This window comes from Bombus terrestris, chromosome 2 (assembly GCF_910591885.1).
Source record: "Bombus terrestris chromosome 2, iyBomTerr1.2, whole genome shotgun sequence".
Taxonomy (NCBI): domain Eukaryota; kingdom Metazoa; phylum Arthropoda; class Insecta; order Hymenoptera; family Apidae; genus Bombus; species Bombus terrestris.
The window spans coordinates 16,156,827-16,172,334 of NC_063270.1; the positions used below are offsets into that span (position 1 = coordinate 16,156,827).

The 15,508-nt window shown below is 37.4% G+C and overlaps 1 protein-coding gene across 2 annotated transcripts in view; it reads left to right on the plus strand.

Annotated features, from left to right (window-relative positions):
- The window catches only part of LOC100649916 (KN motif and ankyrin repeat domain-containing protein 2), a 60,258-nt gene that overhangs the window by 3,467 nt on the left and 41,283 nt on the right, over positions 1–15,508 (plus strand). The window lies entirely within an intron of this gene.

The window sequence follows — 15,508 nt, forward strand, 5'->3', positions numbered from 1 at the left end:
GATCACCAACAGTTGCTCGAAGCATCGATTATTTACGATTTCCTCGCGCTCTTGCCAATTGACACGTCGCAAAGTTTCTTTAAATCCAACGACAGATGCGATATTTATAATCCAGCCGGCAAAGAGTCGGTCCTCGTCTCGTAACTTATCAAGATCCGCGGCTTTTCTGTCGATACATATAAGGATACCTGTTGGCATCGCAACAAACCCTCTCAAGTATATATTGCCTCTTCTGTTCTTTTCTCTTTGCTGGCCAGTTATATCCCGAAGCGTGCACGATCCCTAAGTGCGTGCAATTAACGCTGCAAATACCAAGTTATCTCTGATAATCCTGCAACGATCACCCAAGCATTAGGCTGCCATTAACGTATATATCATATTGTATACGCGTCGTTTGAGCGTCCCTCTAGCAAAGAGAGTTATTAACCCTTGTGTACAGTCGCGTATTTATTCTCTTCCTCTTGATCGAGCGTGTCGCTTTTGACATGTGCCATAGTAACGAATAGAAAACGATTCGATCTGTTACGTGACTCGTTGAAACGGGTGAAAGTTCATCGACGCCTTCCACGCTCTTCTCGATCGTCTTTGCCATAAAACGAGCTTCGTTTTCTTAAAGAAGGTTTTACGAATATATCTAGAGTGAGATTTTTTATGTATTTACGAATTTTAGGTAACGACGGTATTGTTTCTTTCGGCAAGTAATTACGTTTGAAAAGTTTGGTAATTAGAGGGAAGAAATTAGTAGACGTTTTTTAATTCCTTCGTACACTTTTTATTTTATTCGCACGTACAGTTTGTGTCGTGCAAATTATGTTTCTAGTAAAACCGCCTATAACTGGAATTGAAGTATTCGTAATTAGAATTGGAGCTATGAATAGTTTAATGATAAGAGCTAGAGGCTATACGGTCTTATATTATACATACGTGTGTATATGTACATGTAGTCCATTAGAGTGTAGCCAAGTATTTTTTAAACTTTCTGTACCTTTTTTACATTCATTTATGCATAGAATTTGCATCGTGCAAGTCATATTCGTATTCGGCTAATGTATATTCAAGCTTGGAACTAGGACATTTGTAAACAGAATTGAAATTGCTTGATTCAGTATTAAAAATCAGAGTCAATTTACCTTCATGAAGATACATATTTAAACACTCGGGTACAGATAGACTCTCTATTAATAGACACATTATTTGATGAAGGATTTTATATTTATTCTACGTATATGGTGTATATGCACAAGTGAACTTTTATATTAATTCGTGGACTTAGAGCATCGGCAGAAGAATCCTTATTCCGGTTCTTTGACGTTGTTCGAACATGTGCGTCTAAAAGCATCGTTGCACATGTGCAGCCTTACGTAACTATTTGTAATACTCGTTTTGTTTGACTTGGACAAAGGAGGGTATTTAGCACATGCACGTTCTAGTCACTTCTATGCTAATCCGTGTGCATTTTATCTGGGACGTGAATTGGCATGACGCTAACACTTTTGCTGTCGAACAGTAGCTAATATATTATGCCACCAACAGTTAATACCAACGAGAATATATCATACTTAATCAAAGCACGAGCCACACGCAAGTCAAACCGATCGATTTATTAATCATTCGAATTAATCGGTTTAGCTATCGAGCGACCCATAATATATTAAAAACACAATTACTAACGAGTTAATAAGCCCACGACTGAAACTGATTAACCCTTTCTTCAAACAAATTAGAAACTAGTTATACGTATTGTAATTTCCAAAATATTATTGGGTTAATCGATCTAACTTCCGAGTAGTCGATAATGCGGTATAATACAATGAAATATGCTAAAAAAACACTATCTGTAACAAGTCAATGAACTCAAATCTCAAAAGATAGATTAAAAAGTAACAACTTACTTGCGATCCAAGAATTTTTATTCTCGAATCTCATCCTTGTTTTAAGAAACAAGATTTTTAACGTTTCAAAAAGATCTGTGACGTACGTCTAAAGCGAGGAATCGAGCGGCGATTCTTTCGTACTTTCTTCAAATTTATTTAAGAAATTTATTGACGATAAAAGACCACATTCGAGTCTAAAGTAATTCGAAAGAACCATTTCGTACGAAAGCCGTAGGAAGAAGGAAAAGCTTCAGATGTATGACCAGGAACGGATATAATTTTACGATATAATAACAAGGGAAGATGTAGTAAGTATGAATTACATGCAAGAACAATTAAACCGAAATGGTAAAACCGTTTATGCGATCAAAACTCGGCGCAAAATTAATTGTATAGCGAAGTAAGGAACAAACGAAAGGGCGTTTCTCTGTTGTAATTCAAGCGAACGTATTTCGAATACAGCAAATTCTCTGTTAATTACACCGTCTGCGAGATTAAACAAATAAATTACCAGTCGAGACAGCGGGCTGCTGGCTTTGCAACCGCTTTCAAGTGTATCTCAACTTATTCATTACCTTTCATCGACCGTCCGTTCAGGCAAACGGAATCCTTATTTGGCGGAGACTTCGTTCCGAAGCTCGTTAAAGCGACCGTAGAAAGTTCATCGAAAGCAACGACGAACCGAGGCAAACCAACGCGAAGGGATTGGCCACGTTATCGATAACTCGCCGGCAATTTTCCAGGCTGGCCCAGTGATATTTTAACTTCTTGCTGCGATCATTTTCCAGAATTCCACGTTTGCTTGTTCCCACGAATCTCACGTGCGTGCACATAGCTATTTCGAGATTTAACCTGTAATTGGTGTAATAACGAATTCGATGGAAATTGGTATTTCTCTGTGAATAGAAAGATACCTCAACCGTTCCACTACCATAAAGTGCAATGGTACTCTATCGAGATCTTAGATATTTTTATTTGTGTGACATGTGCGTAACGCGGAAGATACTCTTTGCCTTTTGTGTATTAGTATTTATTAACGATCGCAGATTTTGTAGCTTTGGGATACGATATGATTGAAATTTAGAATAATAGGAATTCAATGATTTTTCTCGCTATAATTTTTCATTCGTATAATCGGAGCTCGCAGTCAAATAAGTAGATTCGCAATGGACGCGAGTTTATCTAGTCGAACGTTAACTAAAATTTCGTTCCAGTAAATGAATTTACAGCGTAAAGTAATCGATAGACTGTGAATATCTATAGAAATACGAACGCTGTATATTTTGGACATTTTTGCATATCATGCGTCTTCTATATAAAAAAGAGTAAAATAAAATGGCATAAAAATTTGTAGTTTAGTTATTGCTAGAGTAATAAAGTAACAATATCTATAAACTTCTGAAAGTTTTCTCTGAAATCTCGCGAAAACTTGTCCGCTTGACCAAATGGCTACCATACTATATCGATAGGAACTAACATAAGTAGGAGATTTCTCATAGAACCGTAAGCATAAGTACGCACAAGAACGCTTCGTGACATTTCGCGGAAACGAAATCGACTTTCCTGGCTGAAATCGTAAAACGATCCGATCTCCTGACTGTAGCAGTTTCATTCGATGAAAAGCGAGTTTCACGTGGCATTGTTCGTTCGTATTTGCTCGAGCCCTGCTTAACGAGGTAGTTCACTGTTTGCTGAAATGAATACATAATTCCGCGGAATTTTCCCAAGATTCAGCAACTTGTTTTATTCCTCATAGACTTATTTGGATAACAGTTTCCCCCCTATCTATTATTATTATCATTATCATATTACGATCGAGGTAATTAATTAGCTACATCTTTATTTTCAGTTATCTGTAAACAGTTTTATTTTACAAGTTCTTTATATTAGTACTCTCTCCACTGTCACAATTATTAGTTACTTTTCTATTTGACACGTTGATACCTGTGTTATAGTCATTTATTAATTAAATACATTTATATTTATTCATTCATTCGTGCATTGTAATTGTTGGATGCAATCAATCTATGTTGTCATCAAATCATAAACGTAAAATCTAGTGTAATCGTTTTATATGTATATAAATATATTATTATTTATATTATTAAATATTTAATATATTAAATATGTTATAATATTATTATTATTTATATGTATATTACGTATATTAATTATTATATATAATAATCAATATATTTGAGCGAATATGAATATATAATGTTATGTGTTTTATCAAGTTTATTCCACTATGTTCTTACAAGTTTATTCAATTGGTATAGTTTTGCAGACACGCCTAACGACCTTGACATTATTTCCTCAGTCAGCAGTAGGAATAAGTACGATGTTAATAATCGTCAGGCAGGCTGGCGCGGCAGAGTTGCGCTTTTGATAGCTATGGGAATAACTCGTGGTATACGGTGCGTATAACGTCGTCATCGAGCAAACGTAATCGCCTTGAAATACGCTCCGCGAATATATAATCCGCTTGCGGCAACATCGTTATTCGCGAGATGCGCGTTCGTTCTTAATTAATCGAACGTTACGTTTGCCGCTCGATCGCAGCCAGATGCCAACAGTGACGCTATCCGATCGAAACAAACGAGGAATTTTTCTACCTTCCACGCGAGTTACGTGACATTCTTTGAATAAAATTATAGGAAGCCTTAAGATAAAATTTCAGACTATGGGTACTTGTTGTTAGCTTCTTCGAAGTAGGACGTTTATATGTTTGATGGGGTAGAGTTTAGTATGCAAACTGATTTAAAAAATGTGACACAACAATGTGTTTGTGGAAAAATGACAAATATGTTATGTTACGATAAATCGTCGTTTCTTCTTTTTGTGATATAAATTTTAATAAACCAAATGATTAAAAAAATTTGTTGCAACGTGTTTTTCAGAAGGTTAAAAAACGAACCTTTATTTTTTAAATGTCTGGAATTAAAGAGAACCGTACAGAGTATAAAAACGGAATTTAGGCAAAAATTAACAGGGAAAGAATTAAAAATTTAATATTTTGCGAATTTGATTGAATATTAAATTTCATTCCACCTCTTTCGCATTGCCTCTGGGTTCGTTAAAAGAGAAACACGAATCACGTTTCATGTACAATTTGTAGCTCGCGATGGTTTATTAGTATGCTGAGGTAAAATTAAGCAAACATATTCTCATATAATTTGAACGATAAGTGAAAAGGATATCTATACAAACATTGCTTATTTCACTGGATAAAGAATTTTCTATATGGAAATTTTAAATCGTTTCTTTTCTTATTTAACTCGTTCAGCGGTATTTCTAATTAATTTCACTGTAGGGAATTTGAAATCATGAATAAATATTCTAGATATTCTTTATTTCGCCACAAAGAGTCTAACAAACGATAATGAATTTTACAACACGCATATTTACATATTTACTAAAATTGTCACTTCGTAGAATGTGCAAGGTAATGTCTTCGAATAACGTCGGTTCAGAGTGAAATTCCTTACGGCTACGGAAATGAATCTTTTGAAATGATCCGGAAAAAGAACAAATTTCTCCTGTCGTATTACCTCATGCCACAGCATCGTCGGAGAAAATGTAAACTTTTATTTCGCAAAGTAGTCGCAAGACACGCGACTGCTTTTACTCGTATCATCGGAAAACTGTCGGATGCGTTTCTCGTGTTCGTTTTGCTTAACAAACAAAAAAAAGCGGATTGATGTGTGTACTCTACGTTGCAAAACCTAAAACCGTAAAGTTATCTCGTCGATGTAGCATCGATAGAAGTGCAACGTTAAATCAATGATCTATTTATCAAAACTTCGTTCTCTCCGATCTTCGAAAACTTATTTGCCGAAAATTTTTAGTGCAAAAAGCTTGAAAACCTTCGAATCGAATTAAACATTGCCTTGCCATACTTTCCGGAGATTTAACCAGCAATAATACATATTTCGATGATTTTTCTCTGATATTTTATCCCAGACTCGATATTTTCACGTATCTCGTTAGAATCATTTTTTCCCGTGGAATATTCAACGAACTTTCTGTTGTTTTAATGTTGCCAGGTTGGCACACGTTGCGCGAAAACAAGAACAGCGTGGAAAGTAGGGAAATCATTGAATCGAGAATTAACTATAGAGTCGTGGTAGATAATAAATCAGATGAAATAAATTATAGTTCGCTTAGTTGGCTCTTTCGGCCGAGTTTTTGTCCTCGTCGGGCTCGTGCTTGGTAATTATTCGAATGACCGATAATCGTGCCCGGTCAGCATGTTGATGCACTCCCGGTATGCGATCTTTTCATTAAATTAGCAACACTCGTGAGCGCGTGCCGCATTACCAACCAGCCTGTGGCTTTTCCGCCGTGAACATCAAACCGGATATAACGAAAAAAAGGGAATAATGGTAATTATGTATCGGAAAATTATATATATATGAAAAAGAGAAGATACGGAGCCAAAGCTGTTCGATACTTGGCTATGTAAAGCGCGTTTGTGAAAAATTCATGAGTTTCTTTAAATTTGTACTTTCTTTCTAGCGCAATATCGAGTTCCAGTTTCATAATACATCATGACAAAATTTATTTTTGTTTTCAAATCTTTATTTTAATAATACGGTATTCTGTGTCTTACCTTTGTCTCAGAGTTTAACGCGCTGCTTTGGTTCATACGACGAAGGAAAGCAATGTAAAAATATGAACAGCGTTCATTGCGTAAAATATAGAATATAAAATACAATTGAATATTAAACGATCCATCCTCTTACATCTACCTATGTCTCGACGATACATAGTTGAAACGAAAGAACTGGTTTCTCGATATTTACCTAGCACAGATATTCGATTACGTAACTTCGGATTCTGAATGAAATTCTTTCTCCGAGCTAATTAGCAACCCACCAAATAATACAGAAGAATGTCATTCTGTCAATGCCGGAGAATCAATCCATACAAATATTTCGTAATTCTAAGAAAATAATTCCATAGGAAAGATGCGATATCGCAGCGTAAATACAATTAAATTTAGTAACATGCTGTGCGATCGTTTCAAAAGTGAAATCCGAAAACGTGGAAATTATTCTGACCTACGCGACGACGAAATAGCGTGAAAAAAAAGGAAACGTGACTTACGACACGAAGGTATGTCATTATTAGTCATTATGTAAGACGACAATGACAGTGACGCAAGAAGCGTCAATATAAATTCGATTATCTTATCTTAGGAAATATAGGAAGAGTATACAACCAACGATGATGAGTTCAGTGTGAAGTGTGAATAAGTCGAGTTTACCTGGGTTAAGATAGCTTTTATCGCCAGATGGCTATAACTATTTATACGCAGAGGCGAGACTCGTTTATTACCATAAACATTCGCGAACCATGACTAGCTAAGTTAAAACGCGAAACAGCGAAGCTCGCGAGAGAAACTTGCATAAATCATCGATCGTCTGTGCATTGTGTATAACGTGGACGACAGTAATTTATTTTGCGTGTTGGATCAGCGATCGATGGATCCAGTATGGTGCAGTAGCCGACGAGTCACCTAGTCATCGTTAATATTGGTGAAATCGAAAGATTCGCGTCGAGCAAGTAGGCGAACTTTAGATCGATCTTCCTTGGTAATCAAATATAACAAATTAAAATCAAATGTAATTGAAGTTTGAAAAGCTTCAAGATCGATGTTATCGTATCGATTTAATCGTTTCTGCGTGATTTGCTAAATGACATAAAGGTATTTTTAATACAATTTCATAGAAACGAATAGAAACAAACGTCGACAAAATCGCTCCACCCGGAAAGCTTAAACTCATCGACACGATAACGGATCTGAAATTGCAGCGTTTGTTGTAAATTGCAACAATGACGATAGCACGGATGGTTAAACAAAAAAAATAATACGATTCAGACACAATAGATATTGGAAATTGGAAAATGATTATTGACGGACGAGAGATTCACGAAATTTCTCTTGGAATTAAAAATTAACTTCAATCGCGATTCAATGATTTTACTCGTTAATTTTTTGACGCGCACTCAGCCATACCAGTGTTTTATATCGCGGTTCTGAAAAGTAATCGAGTAACTCGAACTTGGCTGATATTTAGCTTCGTTAGAATAAAATTGATATATCTTTCGATCGAAATAATTGAAACAGTATGTCACAGCGTGCTCGAGAAATAGGAAAGAAATACTAAAGAGAACTTGATGTCTAGAAGCTTCATTTCGATTACTTTCCGTTCAGTTGGAGCGATGTTTTTATCTTTCGAAAATTTACGTATATATTTTTCGAATATATTACATCATCTTCGGAATTAAATAGCACGAGGCTAAACCGCGAAGAAAAATTTATGGGATTTCCTTCCTCATTTTTGTGTGTCTCGATCATCGATGAAATTGCCGTAAAAATGTCGGTAAAATTAGATTCGACGGAATATTCGATGCGTTCAGATGAATTTCGGAATGTAATTATAACGGAACATATCAATCTCGTTCTCTTATTATTTTAAAATCACCTGATTTTATATTCAGTCGATTTAAAATTCAGATTCGTACAGTTGATCAAATACACGGAGAACATTTCGAAAAACCGGGTGAATTTTAAATGGATTCATAAAACTCGCCGACTTGAAATTCCCACGCAACGTATGAAACGCATTAATTCAAAAAGTATACTACGATGCTCGATATGCGCGCTCAAAAACTAACCGTTTCTTTTAGCTGAATCCGAATCTGACCTCGGCTGAATCTCGGTTTCCTCGTTCAACGACAGAAATATAAATCACCGTTTTAATTGGGCAGCCGTTTCTTCCCGACACAATGCAACTCCGGGCGCATTCAACAAGCTGAATGCACCTTTTAACACCAGCTTTGTTATTGTAATTCGGGAACCCGATCCCTGATAAACGAAACATAAAAGAGAATATGTCAAGGAAAAAGAAAATATCTATTATCCTATAACGATGCCAGGCGAGGTAATCTTACTAGGGTCTTTGAATTTTTATATCGCAGTCTCTTTTTTCGTTCCAACAGTCGGAAAGACTCGGAAAGAATATTTTATGAGAAACTGTAGCATGAAATTGGAGCAAAAATTTATCCGTAACAAGAACAATTTTCTCGTATTTTTTTTCACGCTCGAACAACTTTTTAACGATAAAAGTATTCCAGGAACCAAAGAACAAAAGAGGATTGAATTAATACAGAGCGTAATATTTGAAAGAATATTGCTCGAACTGTCGTTTGTCTTATTCGTGGAAGCTTGTGATTTTCTGCTTTTGAAGTCTCTATAAAAGTACTATTATTTTGATAAACGTGTTATTACAAAGACACGCGAAATACCCGGTGCATAACGTTGCATGCACGGCGTTACATCGTGAAATATTTCGTTCATAGATACGAACGATAGAACGAGCTGCATTTCCTCCCCGATCACTGTCAAAGATAACATAAATCACCTAGATAAATCAATTAGAAGAACTTTGAATGCCTGCTCGTTTAAAACGACTACGATCCACGCTGGACTCGTGCATGTCAAACGCAAGACGCATGGAGCATTCTGGCTGCGCTTTTTAATGCCTCGTTCGGTATAACAACCAGGAAACAATCGCATATTCCGGTCTTGGGACGTGTTCATGATCGCCCGTGGCAATGAAAAACGCACAAAAACTCAAGCGGGAATAACCGCGATGCTTGGGTGAAGCGAATAGAAAAGGGCATAAGAGATAACGACGCGTAACAAGAACGTTAAAGTTGGGAGGAGAGGTGGGGAACGAGCAAAGGTAAAAAGAATGGGAAAAACATTGGATCGTTAAAGTCGAAGATAAAGAAATTCGTGGAAAAGGCAAAGTGCGGGAAAAAAAGCGAGACTTTTTTCTAGACAAGGGAGAAAAAAGCATAAACGTTATAACATAGAAATGTTTTAAACACGTATTTCAAGAGAATGTAAAGCCATCCTAAGTCGCAATGCGTGCACTACGAACAAATGACAACAGTAATAACAATGTAGGAAGAAGAATAAACGCAGCCGGAAGAATGCCATTCAGATTTTTTCGATATTTCGATACTTTGTGATAATTGGGAATTGACAAAAGGTTTGTACATTCGTATAGGTAAAGAGGATAGAGAAGGAAAATCGTGTAGATGGTAGGAAAGTGTAGAGAAGAGAGGACGAAGGGGAAAAGAGAACAGAATAGTACGAAAGGGAAACAAATAGAATTAATACTACGTTGTATGTTTGTAAAATCGAAGTTAGAGATGAAAGGACCGGATAACGGGGGAAAATACGGATGGGCAGGAGAAAGAATGAGAGAACGCGAATGGGAGAGGCAAATTAAATGAGCTACATGTTATACGTTTGTAAAATTGAAGATAAAGAAAGGAAAATAAATGGTAGAAAGGGAAGAGGACGAGGGAAAAGAATCGAGAACAGAGAACACGAGAGAAAATAAAGTTAATCGTATGCGTTTGCCACATACAGAGATCCGCGGGGGAGATCTGACTTCGAAGAAGCTCGAACACGTTTCGTGCTCGGAACACGAATGCCAATATAGTTCCAAGCGAAGGTTTACCGCCGTGGTCGTTGGTACTCCTCACCTTGAGCCGGCGATTTAGGCACGTTCACAGAAAATACGCGTGTCATTCGGAATTCCTTGGTTCGCGACCGAGAAAATCGTCTTCAAGGATCGGCATTACGCGTGCTCCTCGTGTCAGCGTTATTTATACCGTCGTTACGCCTCGCGTTTCATTCCGTGCCTCCTTCGATCTTTCCTTTACTTCTGCACGTGCGTATCGTATACACGCGCTGAAGCTGCATCCTCGCCGAAGCAAAAACCAGGAACCTTTTGTGGATGTTCTATCGTTTGTTGAAAAAGTTGTTAGTTATTGTTCGATGCTTGTTCGTGTTTCTTCGGGTTCTTAGCGCTATATACGTAGTAACAAAAGGTAATGCTTGTTGCCTGTTTCCGTTCAAAGCGGTAAAGATCAAAGGAACGTAAGGAAGCATAGCGATAGAAACAAGTAAGCCTCTCGGTAGTCAAACCGATCAGCTACGTAAAAGCTGCTACGTATCAGCTGTATGGAGGAATGACAATTACGTGCATTATTTTGAGAAATTTTCTTTGGAATCGACGATTACTTACGCGGTATCATTATGAGAAATATATTTATGAAAATAAGATTTCTTTTTTTCAGACGTTGAATACGAATTACCTAGCTGGATAACGTGAAATTCATAACTTTATAAAAAGTGAATTTAATCAAACTGCTCTGTAACATATAATTTACAGCTGTTCTCTTTTTCTCTGATCCTCGTTCATTCAATAAGAAACGAAAAATACCTCGTTGTTGCTTCAGCAAGGACGTAGCTTAACCATCATCGTCTCGATATAGTATACTCCGGTATTTCATGGTGTTTCGATTCTCCCATTCGAGAAAACAGGCCGACAATTTCCCATGTACGACCTCGAAATAAAAACAGTAAAGATACGCAGCTGGCCTGACGATGAAATTATATTTGAACGACGATACGCTCCTCTTACTTTCGAGATTGTCACGAACGATCTAATGGAATCTGCAAACGACCAAAATGGCGTATATGGAGAACGTTGTTCGCGCGTAATGTTCCCGATTGCCGGTCTTTAAAGCTCTTTTAAAGGAATATGCCTGTATGATCGCGAACCGGGTCGTGCGTTATTCATGTCACACACGCGTGTGCGTAATGTGCATGGGCGAACGAGAAAGGCTGATAGGTGAGCCCACGTGGGTTCTCTTATGTTCCTTTTCATGTACCGGGTGGAACCAAGTGTCCCAACCTCTAGCGATCGTAAAATCGGCGCCTTCGAGATGTTTAGATTGGAAACCATAACCTTGAACTGATGTTTTCTCGTAAAGAAAAGGAAAGAACGAGACCGTGTTCGTCCTTCGAGGCTTTATAATGCGAACATGGTTAACACGGTGAAACGGGCAAAGAATATTTCAACCTTTTAACCTCGTTAGATTAGTCAGTATCGTAAATCATTCGACTCTCTCGATACTTCGAACTCGAACTTGTTAATTTTCATCGTTCGATTTTACATGTGTCGGCATATTATATAGGATGAAATTAAATTTCATTGGTTGTATAGATCTCAATCGTCTGTCGTGGATTATTCAATTTCAGAAATTAGTAGGTTAAAAACGCGAGATTATAATCTCGTGATTTCTCAACTTCCACTTTCTAATTTTGATTAATTACTTTCGTGAATCTCATCGACGTGATACGTCGCGAAAGGAAGGAATGAAACTTCCTGAGTCCATTAAAGTTCGATCTTTTTTAACCTCGACTATCCAGTTTTACAATTCAATAGGTTGCAAAATAACGATTAAACTTTCTTGCTCCTTAAACGTCAACTTTCTACCATCTATTATCCAATTCGACGAACGAACGTACCAGCGCGAGACATTAAAGACAAGAAATTAAAACAGCGCTTATATCAAACTTAAGAAATTAAATTCTCTTGGTACTGGAAAGTTTAATTTTCTAACATCCAGTTCCGCGAATGATCGTGTGTACCGTGTATAATACACCGAAGATAAAGGTTTAAACCTGCTTGATTCCCCAAAACTAGTCTTCTGACTACTCTATTTTTCCAAATGAACGCATTCGTATGTCAAAAGCAAGAAACTGATCTTCCACGGCGGCCGAAACTTGTCATCGCCTGCACCCTACATTCACAGCCTCTGAATAAATTCTCGATCTTTGGACTCAACAAAAAAGCAAACTTGGTCAAAAGGATTTTTCCGAACCGCTTTTCAGCTCCTTTTCTATTATCCAACTTCCGGTCTAGATTACCAGCGAGTCGTTTCTCCGACTGCTGCGATTCTATCGATCGATAGAGGACGCAGCTGAGAATGGCTTCTGATATTGACAGCGCGGAAATTTACGTGACTCGAGGACGATAGTGATTAAGCGAGCGCGGATCCCTTTGGTTCCCGCTTTCCAGCCAGGGACAGAGACGCGTGTCCTCGCCGTATCCTGGTCCGTGTTCGTTACGTCAGGTGTACGAATGTTTCCAGGCACCCCTTACATTCGATCACCCACACTGTGCACGCGATCGCGTACGAGAAGACAACACAACGTCGTGCGTACGCCTACGCGGCTTACGCCTTCGCGGCTCGTTGCATCAGGCCCCAGTGTTACAGGCCCAATAAAGGAGCACTCACACACGCGCAGAGCGGGTAAAACGAGCCGCGATAAAGGAGAAAATAAAGGAACGACAAGAGGAGAGAAACTCGCGGGATAATTAATTCACGCGAGCTGAAACGAGCTCTGGAAGACGCCGAGAAGAGAAATTCCCTCTTGGATTGCGCAAAACTGACCCTTTGCTTCGTTCCTAAATCTACGATCGTCCTTTCGATGCCTGTTAATTAATTGTTACTCGAACGAATTACGATCGAATAGGTTTATGCTGTTTCTGGACATTTGGACGTAGATTCGTGTAAAATACTATTCGGTCTATTCTTGTCCTATAACTGCCGGAACCAACGTAGAATATTTAATTATATAAAAATTCAATTTTGCATGGATTTTATAAATCCAATTGGATATAATTGCGTAATATGATTACATTTGTCGCGTTACATCCGCTACGTTGGGCCTATGTAAGAATTGGGAGCTTTAAGGTTGTTTTACAGCTAAGATCCAGCGTAGATTGGACAGATCTATATAGTCGGTATAGTTTAGATGTATACGAATTAAATATATATATATATATATATGTACAGAGCAATTCACGTAATTGGAACAAGCCATATCTGTTTCTGACTGTAATTAGAAAAAATGTTGGAAGATGATGAATGGTTCGCAAGTGCAATCATGCACGTGCATTTTAGTGCGATCATGCAAGTTGCACGATTTTTCTCAGTGGAAGTGTGTAATTTGTTGCATAGGTAAAATCCTCTCGTCATTCTGTGTAAAAATGATGTTAGGTAATGTGCAACGTAAAAATGATTAATTCGGGTGATACGTATTTTGAATAAATTTCTTCGTTTAATAGAGAAGCTCGAAAACTCCGTTACGTACTTTTACGTAGATTATATAGAATTTGTAAGAAAGTTTCCGAAGAGATCGATAAAAAAGATTCACGTACGTGAGAATTAATAGCGGCAGCGTTAGAAATCGATTTTATTAATTTACGTAACAATGTTGTGAAAGTGAAATGTTACTTATTATGAATGATGCGATAGAAAGTAATATAATGGTCTAAGAGAATAGTCTGCCGATCGACCGTAAGACGTCGGACTTTACGCTGCGAGGCAAGGAACAAGAGAATGACTAGTCGATAGACGAGATTAATGCGCGTTTCTAATTTCTCGAACTAGTAGTTAATCATACCGGCTACTCACCGCTTGCTATATCACTCGGAATGAAATATAACGTATTAAATGAAATATAACGTATCTTAAGAATCACTTCTCCGCGTTGATGTATTATCGATAATCGTTGCAAAAGAATCATACGTACCTCGTGACTAAATTAACGCAGGCCGAGCTGTTATGAGGTTAATTAAATCTACTCGTTGCGGCAACGCTAAAGCGTCGATTGTAAATTGATGTTTGCGCACTGGTGTAGGGTCGAGCAGCTTCGACGACAGCCAGGTTCGAGCGCCGTTCGATACACAAAGTTTCGTATCAGAGTCGAACAAGCGTAACCAATTTGCTTGGAACATGTGCTCGTTACCAATTGCTTCTTAAGTTTCGTAGTTATAGTCGATAACAGCTCGACTAACGATACCTTTGCGAATATTAGAGAAAGTGAAATATAACAGATTTTTATATTATATTTTATATATTAATATGACAGAAGAATGAAAGACACGAGTAAATAGAATTTAATTAAACTTATAGAATTTAAGTTAAAAATTATAGACAGAGTCTAGCTAATTTTTGTCGTTGCAGTCGATCAAAGAACACCAATGCCACTCTTTACGTCGTACGATCTCTGCTTAACAAATTATAAAGCACAAGTCTGTTGTTTAGTTCGCTCCTTCCTGTAATCATTACAACTTCATAACTGTCTTTTCCTTTTTCTCCGTTATTTAACGACCAGTTCCATAGTGGATGTACTGCGTGATTAAGCGATCGCTCAAATTAGAAGCTGTTCGCTGCATCTGTTAATTTCTCGAAACTGATTTCACGTATTCAGTAATACGCATGGTTTAATTAAGTTCTGTGTAATCGCATATTATTACCTGTACAGCGTTAACTATGGTCGATGTCGGAAAAATCATTGAAAATTACTCTGCTTGATATAATACTGAAATCTGATTACATAACTCTCTCAATATCGAAAATGATCCACGATGGCTGAATAAATTATTTCCCGCTTCTGTTTACCTTATTAATTCCCGGATAAAGTTACTTCATTAATTAATTGCTACGTACGTATGTTACAGCAACAATTGAAATCGTATCTCATTAACAATTTTAAATTACACGTCAGTTGCTACGTTCGAATTATCAATTCAGGTTTGTAAACGTACAGAGGATACTCTTCCGTTTCGAACACACAGACACCGATTGATATCGCTTTTACTGAATTTTTTTAATCGATTAAAATAAGATAAACTTCAACGATTAGAAAATGTTCAACAACGCGAATGACGCAGATAATATTAGCATAT